Below are 9,014 nucleotides of genomic sequence, written 5' to 3' on the forward strand. Positions count from 1 at the left end.
CATAAGCGAGCACGTATGTGTATTTACCTAGTGGTATCTTACGGGAAGGGGAGCTACGCTCGTGCCATCCCGTCTCTGTATCTCGCCATAAATAATTTGCCCTTAAAATCGTGTATTGTTTTTGCACTCACTATTGTTTCGACTAGTATGTTCCATACATCCACCACTCTGTTTGGAAAACTGTTCTTTTTCAGGTCTCTTCTATGACTGTTCTTTTTGAGCTTCCTTCCATGTCCTCTTGTGTTTCTCTTATCCAATTTAGTAAGTCTTCTCTATTAAGCACTGCTATATCTCTCATAATTCTGTAGATGGTCAACAGGTCACCTCATTCTCTCCTTTGTTCCAGAGTTGGTAATTCTAGTTTTGACAATATGTCTTCATATTACAGTTTTGATAGTGTTGGGGCCATCTTCGTAGTTGCTCTCTGGATTCTCTCAATTTTCCTTATATCCTTTTTAGTACTGGGTAACCGTAGTGTCGCTGCGTACTCCAATTTTGGCCTTATTAGTGTGACTAGTATTTTCTTAATAATTTCTTCATCCAAGTAAGTAAAAGCCACTTTTATTGATCCTAGCATGTTATAGGTTTCGACGATAATTTTGTTTATCTGTATGTCAGGGGACATATCCTTTGTGATGATTACTCCCAGGTTTTTTTTCAGATTCCACTTTCTTTACTTCCTTTGCACCAATTTTATATTGTCCTGCTATTTTTTTTTTTTTTTTTTTTTACATTTTCCAAATTCCATTATGCTACATTTCTTAATTGAAGTCTACTTCCCACTTCTGATTCCATTCAGATCTCTCTGCAGTGAGTCATAGTCCACTTCAGTACTCACTTTCTTTAATAGTTTTGCGTCATCTGCAAAGAAGCTCATGTAACATTCCACACCCTTGTCCATGTCATTTACATAAATAGCAAAAATTATTAGAGCCAATACTGATACTTGTGGAACTTTACTAATCACCTCTTCCAAAGTAGAACTCTTATCTCTGAGCACTACTCTCATTTTTCTTCCACGCAAAAAGTCCTCCATCTGTTTCAGTAGTTTACCTTGTCTCTCTCCCATGGTTTCCAGTTTTCTTAATATTATTATTATTATTTTTTATTTTTTATTTTTTTTTGCGGGGGTGGCTTTTTCAAAAGCTTTTTGTAGACCTAGGAAAGCACAATCAGCCCATCTGTCCCTTTCCTGTATTACAGTATATCTAACAGTCTTGAGTAAAAATAAATCAAATTTGTGGTACATGATCTTCCCTGTCAAAATCTGAATTGTCTCTGATTTAGTATACTGTTCTCCTCCAGATGTTTTATCCATCTATTTTATATAATTTTTTCACAAATTTTGGTTACCATGCTTGTAAGGGAAACCGGTCTGTAATTTGTTGGGTCCTCCATATTTCCGATACGATATTAGCATTTTTCCAGTCTTCTGGTATTTCCTTCTTTGAGTAAGCAACATATTATGTTATATATTTTGTTTATTAGTTCTTCTTTACATTCTTTTATCATGCAGTTTGCGATTCCATCCGGGCCGTGCGCTTCCTGACATCAAGATTCATTATTTGGTCCATTATCTCTTTTCGTGTTACTATTATTTCCCTCATGGGGTGGGGGGGGGGTCACTTCTCTTCCTTCATCCCGATGTTGTACATTTTCTCTTGCGAAAACCGACTTGAAGTGTTTGCTCATGACTTCAACCATTTCTGTATCTTTTATGTGCTCCGTATTCCCTTGGCGTAGTTTCACTATTTCATGTTTGTCTTTTAGTTTACCGTTCACACATACATAGAATAGTTTTGGCCGATCCTTACATTTTTGCATTATGACTTTTTCATATTTTCTTTTTTCTTCCCTGCGTATTTTACATATGCATTCTTTTGTCTTTTATCCATCTTTTCTAAGCTTTATCTTTTACATCTTTCGCTTCGCTGCACTTTTTGTTAAACTAGCACTTAATATATACCTTTTTCTGATTTTGCTTTGGGATATATGTATCCACTCCTTTATAAATTTTCATCAGAATCATTCATTTTTCTTCCACTTGTGTTTCTTCATTGTAGAATTTTTCCCAGCTCGTTTTAAGAACAAATTTCTTAAGTTTCTCAAAGTCTATTTTACTGTACATCAGTCTTCCTTTTTTATATTTCTCATTTCTCTCTATATATACTGTATTTCTTCCTTTAGTTCTAACTCAGCTAGTATGTGGTTACTCTTCGCAAATGGTGTCTTGTATTCAATCTTATCCACAATTTCAGATTCTGACGTAAATAATCAATCTAGTCTCGACGGTTCTTCATTATTTCTAAATCTAGTGTTTTCTTTTACCCATTATGTAATTGCATGTTCTATAATCATATCGAGTAATTCATTTCCCCATTTATCCTCTCCACCTTTCACTGTCATCTCTTCCCAACAGATTTCTTTGCAGTTAAAATCTACCATAAGTACCGCGTTACCTCCATCCTTCAGCATCTTGTTTAATGAAAGTCTCGTATCATCTAACATTTTGGAGTAATCTCTCTCTCACCAAGGCTCATTTTTTTTTTTTTTTTTTTTTGGGGGGGGGACACATAAATCACTGCAATCTTTTTACTGTTTATGTCACTATCTTCAACCTCTATTGTGATCATCTCCACCCTATTCTCTCCATATGTAACTTTCGTTACACTTAAATTTTTCATAGCCAAAAACATGACTCCTCCACCAGTGATTATGTAATCCATGTCCAGCACTGTTTGGTAATAGTGGACCCCTTAATTTTGTCTCCACAATCCTCATTATGTCTGTTTTTCTTCTGACAGGCAATCATTTAGTTCGTTTAATCCTGAGATTAATCCGTCTATATTGGTATAAGCCACTTATAATTTTCTACTCTCTCCATCTCGTTCTCTGAACCTTTCGTTTCTTTTTCTTGAATAAACCATCTTTTCAGTCTCGTGTCTAACACACTCCAATAGAGCTGCGTTTTCTCAGTCTCTGTTCTTTTCTCGTTTATTTTTTTTTTTCTAGTTTCACTTCTTAATGTCTTATCTCTTTCTCTTTCCTCATCATTCATGTCTCTTTTTATCCATATACTTTTGTAGTGTTCACTTCTTGCTAATTTTCCTGTTTTTGCTCAAATTTCTTCCGCTGCCATTTGTGACCTTAATTTGATCTTTAGGGGTCGACTTTTTCCTTCTGCATATTTACCCATTCTGTGCACTTCCTCTATTTCCTTTTCTATTTCTTGTTATTCACCTTCTACTCTTCTACTACTTTTAGAACATTTCTTGCCAATCCTTTTTCTTCTTTATCTCCCAGGGACCAACTTGGGTTATGTTTTTCTTTAGACCATATACTACTTTACATTTTTTTCACTATCTTTTATTAGATTTTCTTTTTCTTTGATTACCTTAATGACTGCATCTTCGGTATTCTCCTGTCCAGTGTGTCTCTTAGTAGATTTTTTTTTCTTTTTTTTTTTTTAATTACCTTAATGACTGCATCTTCGGCATTCTCCTGCATTTGCTGATGAAACTATTTCTTTAAAAATTACCTCATTTTTTTTTTCTTGGTCTTTGTCCCATTCATTCCTGAGTTGTTGTAAATCACCTTTTCTTGTGGGGTTTTTTTTCTGTCATTGCCTTTATTTTTTCATTTACCTCTTTCTTTATGGTCACACTATTTGTGTTATCATTATTTTTCAACCTCTGATTTTCACATTTTAATTCGGCCAGTTCTTTTTTAGGGCATTTACCTCTTTATTTATTTCAATATTTACTTTTTTTAAGTCACTCACTTCTTTATTTAATTCTTGATTCACCCTCCATGATTCCTTGATAAGTCTCATCTCCCTCTCTATGTTTATAATTTTATTGAAAAAAATCATACCAACTGAATCCAGAAAAAATTCTCTCATCACCGCTATCTAAAAAAAAAAAAAAAAAAAAAAAAAAAAAAAAAAAAAAAAAAAAACGTACCCACTGGCGATCTGAAGCTCATATTTACATCGCTATACCGATAGATGGCTCTGGGTACGTGTTTACGTTATGGTTCGACGCTCCCCCGCCATGGGGCTTCTCTGGCCTTTCATCATTATCATTATTTTACTTCAATACTCACTATTTGCGCTGTAATCTAACCATCTCGGGTATCTACGAGCACTCCCCTTCCCATTTAACACAACCTAGGTATCCTGCCAATGTGACACAATTGAGACATTCCATTGTTAGTTTGTTTCTCGGGAGCCCAAATTCTACATGTTGTTACTCTGGAGGTTCGATTTTGTCTGTGTGTGTGTGTAAATACGTGCGTGAGTGTGCGTGTGTGCGTGTCTGTGTGTGCCTGCATGTGTGTATGTATTCTCCTGTATGTACCTGTATGTCTGCATATTTGTGTGTATTTGTGTTTATTTTGTAAACTCAAATGCATGCCGTCTAAGAGATATTTTGTAGTATTTGTATATTGTAGAAAACAATGGAAACAAGACAGGAAGAAAAAAAATAGGGAGAAAGAGAAATATAGAGAGGAGGGGGAGGAATGGAGAGGGAGATATTGAGGAAGAGGAAATAGAAGAGGAGAGGGAAAGGGAGAGGAAGAGGGTGAAGTAGAGGGAGAGGGAGAGGAAGGGGTTGAAAGAGAGGAAGCGGAAGAGAGGAGGGAAAGGCGAGAGATAAAGAGGACTCTTTTCTGGATCGCAAGAGAAACTGGAGAGCACGACGTACCCCATTTATTGGGCTCCCAAGGTCAAGAAGGAAAACGGAAGTGTATTGCCATAAATTAAGACAGGTGTACCTTTGGCGGCGCATGCATAAACATAAAGAGGAAAAAATTGAGAACGAGGAGGAGCATTCCCGAAATGAGAAACTATTAATTCCTCCTGGTAGGGAGGAAAGGGGGAGGGGGAGCGCGAGCATAGAAACCAAACCATTGGAAAAAGAAATAAAAAAAAAATAACGATGTAATTACGCCAAAGAGTTGCGGCTAGATCAAAGAAAATGGGGCGCGGGAAGAGTTGGGGGAAAGGTTAGGGGTGGGAATGTGGAGGCACTAATGAAAAGAAGAAGGGTGGGGTAGAAGGAAAAACGAATAAAAAGAGAAGAGAGAGAGAATGAAAAAAAGAATAAGAGGCAGATTTCAGACGAAGAAAGAAAACAGTCAAAAAATGCAAAAGAAGAGAGAAAAGAAATTGAGGATGAACTGTGGCTGATGGAATATATTGATAAAAGGAGACTTCCAGAAGGAAAGAAGTACAAGAAAGTATGAGGAGAATGAAAAGGAGCGAGGCTTTTGAAGGGGAAAGAGGGGAAGAGTGAGTGTTGGAAGAGGGGAGAATATAGAAGAGTGAAGATGAGTAAAGACAGAGAAAATATATATAAGAAAGTGAGAAAAGGAAATTGAAATGACAGGAAAGGTGAGGGTATGAGAGGCGAGGAGAGGGGAGGTAAGGAGAGTGGATGAGAGGTAAGGTTAAAGGAGGCAGGGGATGAGGGGATGAAAGAGGGGAGAAGAGAAATGGGGAGGGAAAAGAGGAGAGAAAAGGGAAAGGATAAAAAGGGAGCTGAATGGGGAGAGGATGGTGATGGTCTTTGGTTAACCGACGCGTCTAGCCTTGTAGACAATCTCGCGTTGCTGTTGCACGTTATTTTATATGACAAGGAAGTTGCGGTGGAATGATTGATGTATTTGTGTTTTATCGCCCGAGATTTGGTGTAGTGTCATTGTTGTTTGAGGAGGTATAAGAGAGTGTTGTGTAAATTGGGATCTTTGCATTAGCAAGGTTGTTTCCTGTCATGAAATGGCCATGTATAAGGCGAGAATGTCCTCTTCTTGAGCTTACTAGTGCAGTTTCAAAATGTTAGTTACGTTAATGTGAACACCGCTGTGGGTGTTTGTTGGGCTTGTTTATGTTTTTTTTTTTTTTTTTTTTTTTTTTTTTTTTTTTGGTTTTTTTTTTTTTTTTTTTTTTTTTTTTTTTTTTTGGGTGCTGTCACAGCATCTTTGCTATATTTTTGGAATTGCGGATCGGAAGAGTAATCCGTCGCTGGTGATGGGGTGGATGTGTGAAGAATTCTGCAGGACCGAGATTCATATCAGGCCCAGAATTCCTGAGGAAGTTAACCCTCTCTTCCCAAGGGCAGGAGAAGGAAATAGGATGGGAAAGTAGGACAGGGGAGGTAAATTGAAGGATGAATGGTAAGGGGAGGAGGAACAAGGGAAGGGACGTGAAATAAAAAAAAAAAGGAAGAGGAGAGGTGGAAGGTGGAAGTGGAGGGAAATTGAGAGATGAATGGTAAGGAGGGGGGAAAGGAAGTGGTGGGGAAGGGAAGAGAGAACAGGGAAGGAGAAAGGAGAAAGGAGAGGAGGGAAGGGATAGGAGAATGGAAAGTAAAAGAAAAGAATGACAAGGTAAGAGTGGAAGTGTATGAATGGAAGGGAAGTGGAAGGGCAAAAGGAGAGGAGGGAAGGGAAGGGAATGGAGTGGGAGGGCGTAGAGATGGGAAAGGATGGAAGGAAGGATGGGTGATGGGAAGAAAGTGAGTAGGATAAGGAGAGAGGAAAAGACATTGGTGAAACTGTGTGAATGGCCAAGAAGTGAAAAAACGAGAGAGGGGAGGAAAATGAAAGAGCGAGGGAAGAGAAGAGGAAGAATGGGTGGAGAAGAAAGGGAGGGGAGCAAAGCGTAGGGGGGAAAGAGGAAGTGAAGGTAAGGAGAAAGAAAGACAAAGGGAAATGAATGGATTTCTGTGAATGGAGAGAATGTGGAAGAGCAAAGGATAAGAACTGGAGGGAAAGGGAGAAGTGAGGAGGAAAAGGTACAAAAGGGAGAAAGGTTGACCTGAGGGGAAAAAAGGGAAGCAAAGGAAGTACATATACAAATATTCATTCATTGGTTCGGTCGGTGGATTTGTCTGTCTGTATGTCCGTCTGTCTGTCCAATTGTCTCTATGTAGGTATATAAGTATGTATCTATGTATGCATGCACGGTATTATGTATGTATGTGAGGCGGCGGACGATTTCTTTCCAATGTGAGGCGGCGGACGATTTCTTTCGCTCCAACATGAAGAGACAACAAGAGGTTTCTCAGCCAACCACGGGACAGCGATAGCAGACCACTAGGCCCATATATCACATCACCCGCAGGACATTCTAAACAAACTATATCGACGCGACAAGAACAGTGTCAAAGGTCATCTACAACGGTCTTCACATCGAAACCCCTCTTGTTGGCAACCTTCGAGAGTGCCACCTTTCTCCATGTTTTCCCCATATTCCTATTGGGCACTCCTTCGGGGGGAACGCCCCTTTTAACGCCCCTTTTGCCATTTATAACCAAGCCTTCAAGACACCTACGTCGCCAACGACGCCCTCCAACATTAAGACGAATCTCCACCAGAGAGCGCAACCAAGCCTTCAAGAAACCTACGTCACCAACGACGCCCCCAACACCAAGACGAATCTCCACCAGAGAGCGCAACCAAGCCTTCAAGAGACCTACGTCGCCAACGACGCCCTCCAACACTAAGACGAATCTCCACCAGAGAGTGCCACCAAGCCTTCAAGAGACCTACATCGCCAACGACGCCCTCCAACGCCAAGACGAATCTCCACCAGAGAGCGCCACCAAGCCCTCAAGAGATCTACGTCGCCAACAAGCCCTCCTTACGCTCCATTTTATATTATTGTGTTTGTTTACATACTCACACTTATACACATATATGTATATAATCGTGATATTCTCTCTTCCTCATACATTCTAAAACCAACATAAACACTAACCTTTCCCTACTAATTGCAGCAGTGCCCTTAACCTCAAATTTCGACCAACGGCACCCCCTTCACTGCGACTCTCCATCACCCTTCCCTCCATACGTCAACCTGGTGACCTTAACCGCAACTCGCCGACTGCACCCATCTCACGACGGAGATCACGACTCTCCATCACCCTTCCCTTCATACGTCAACCTGGGTAAGTATATATTTTTCCGTTTATTTAGGCACCTAGTAGCAACAAGGTCTCTTTAGTGTTTTTTTTTTTATACGTATATAATGAATAAGGCCGAGCACACTCTGACGCGACAAACAGACCTATCACACGAAGCTACTCTGCGCGAATGTCTAAGACACAGCACATGACCACTCAGCACTCTAATAATGCGTCACAAGAGTCAAACACGTCGCAAAGCAACATGACTATCCAAAAGCTAATTACAGTTATAAAGGACGAGACGACCTTGCCCCTTTTCAATGTTAGGAACATCCCTGTACACAATTTCCTCACGGAGGTTGAAGCAGAGATAACACGTAGAGGTGCCACTGATGACAAAACTAAAATATCCATTTTAAAATCAAGAATAGACAAACGCGACACCTTGGCTGGGAATATCATTCAATCTAACATCTTCTTGGAAAGGGATAACTATGCGGATTTCGTCACAGCATTCAAAAAGGCCTTTGCTCCTTTTGAGCCACTTGGAGCACTTTCTCCCGTATACTCTCTTGCCAAGACTTTAAATCACGGGCCATACACCACTAAGGACAGAGCAGCTAAAATAACGTCTACCTTCAAAACCGAACTCAGGGAAAGCCTTAAGCACTCAAAGTGGGTTGAAGATGAAAAGATTGCACTGGAACATGTAGTATCTATAATGGCGTATCTCCGATTCCTCTCTCAGTTGCACCCAGAAACATTACAAAGGGCTAGCACTCTTGCTTTCACACCAGATGACAAGGTAGCCAGATTCGCTAGGAAGCTACAGGACTCTGACAAGGCGATCGCTTAAATACAGAGCCAGTCCACACCCATCACACCCAAACACACAGTAGCTCAGGTCACATAGGCATCTCCACATAAAACGAGATCGAGAAATACATCTCGCACCCACTACCGTTCACGCCACAGATCCCCCTCGAGAACACGTAAGTTTTGCAACTATTGCCAAAAACCAGGTCACACGGAAAGCATGTGCTACAACAGATACCCAACACAGCCAAACCAACACTGCAACATCCATGGGACCTGTTTTCATTC

At 40.0% G+C, this 9,014-nt stretch overlaps 1 pseudogene; it reads left to right on the forward strand.

Moving 5' to 3' along the window:
• Positions 1-8,766, forward strand: part of LOC143020219 (uncharacterized) — a 94,666-nt pseudogene extending 85,900 nt beyond the window's left edge.
• Positions 8,767-9,014: the final 248 nt, after the last annotated feature.

Source organism: Oratosquilla oratoria, chromosome 39 (genome assembly GCF_046742065.1).
Source record: "Oratosquilla oratoria isolate Oo_2021 chromosome 39, ASM4674206v1, whole genome shotgun sequence".
NCBI classification, from domain to species: domain Eukaryota; kingdom Metazoa; phylum Arthropoda; class Malacostraca; order Stomatopoda; family Squillidae; genus Oratosquilla; species Oratosquilla oratoria.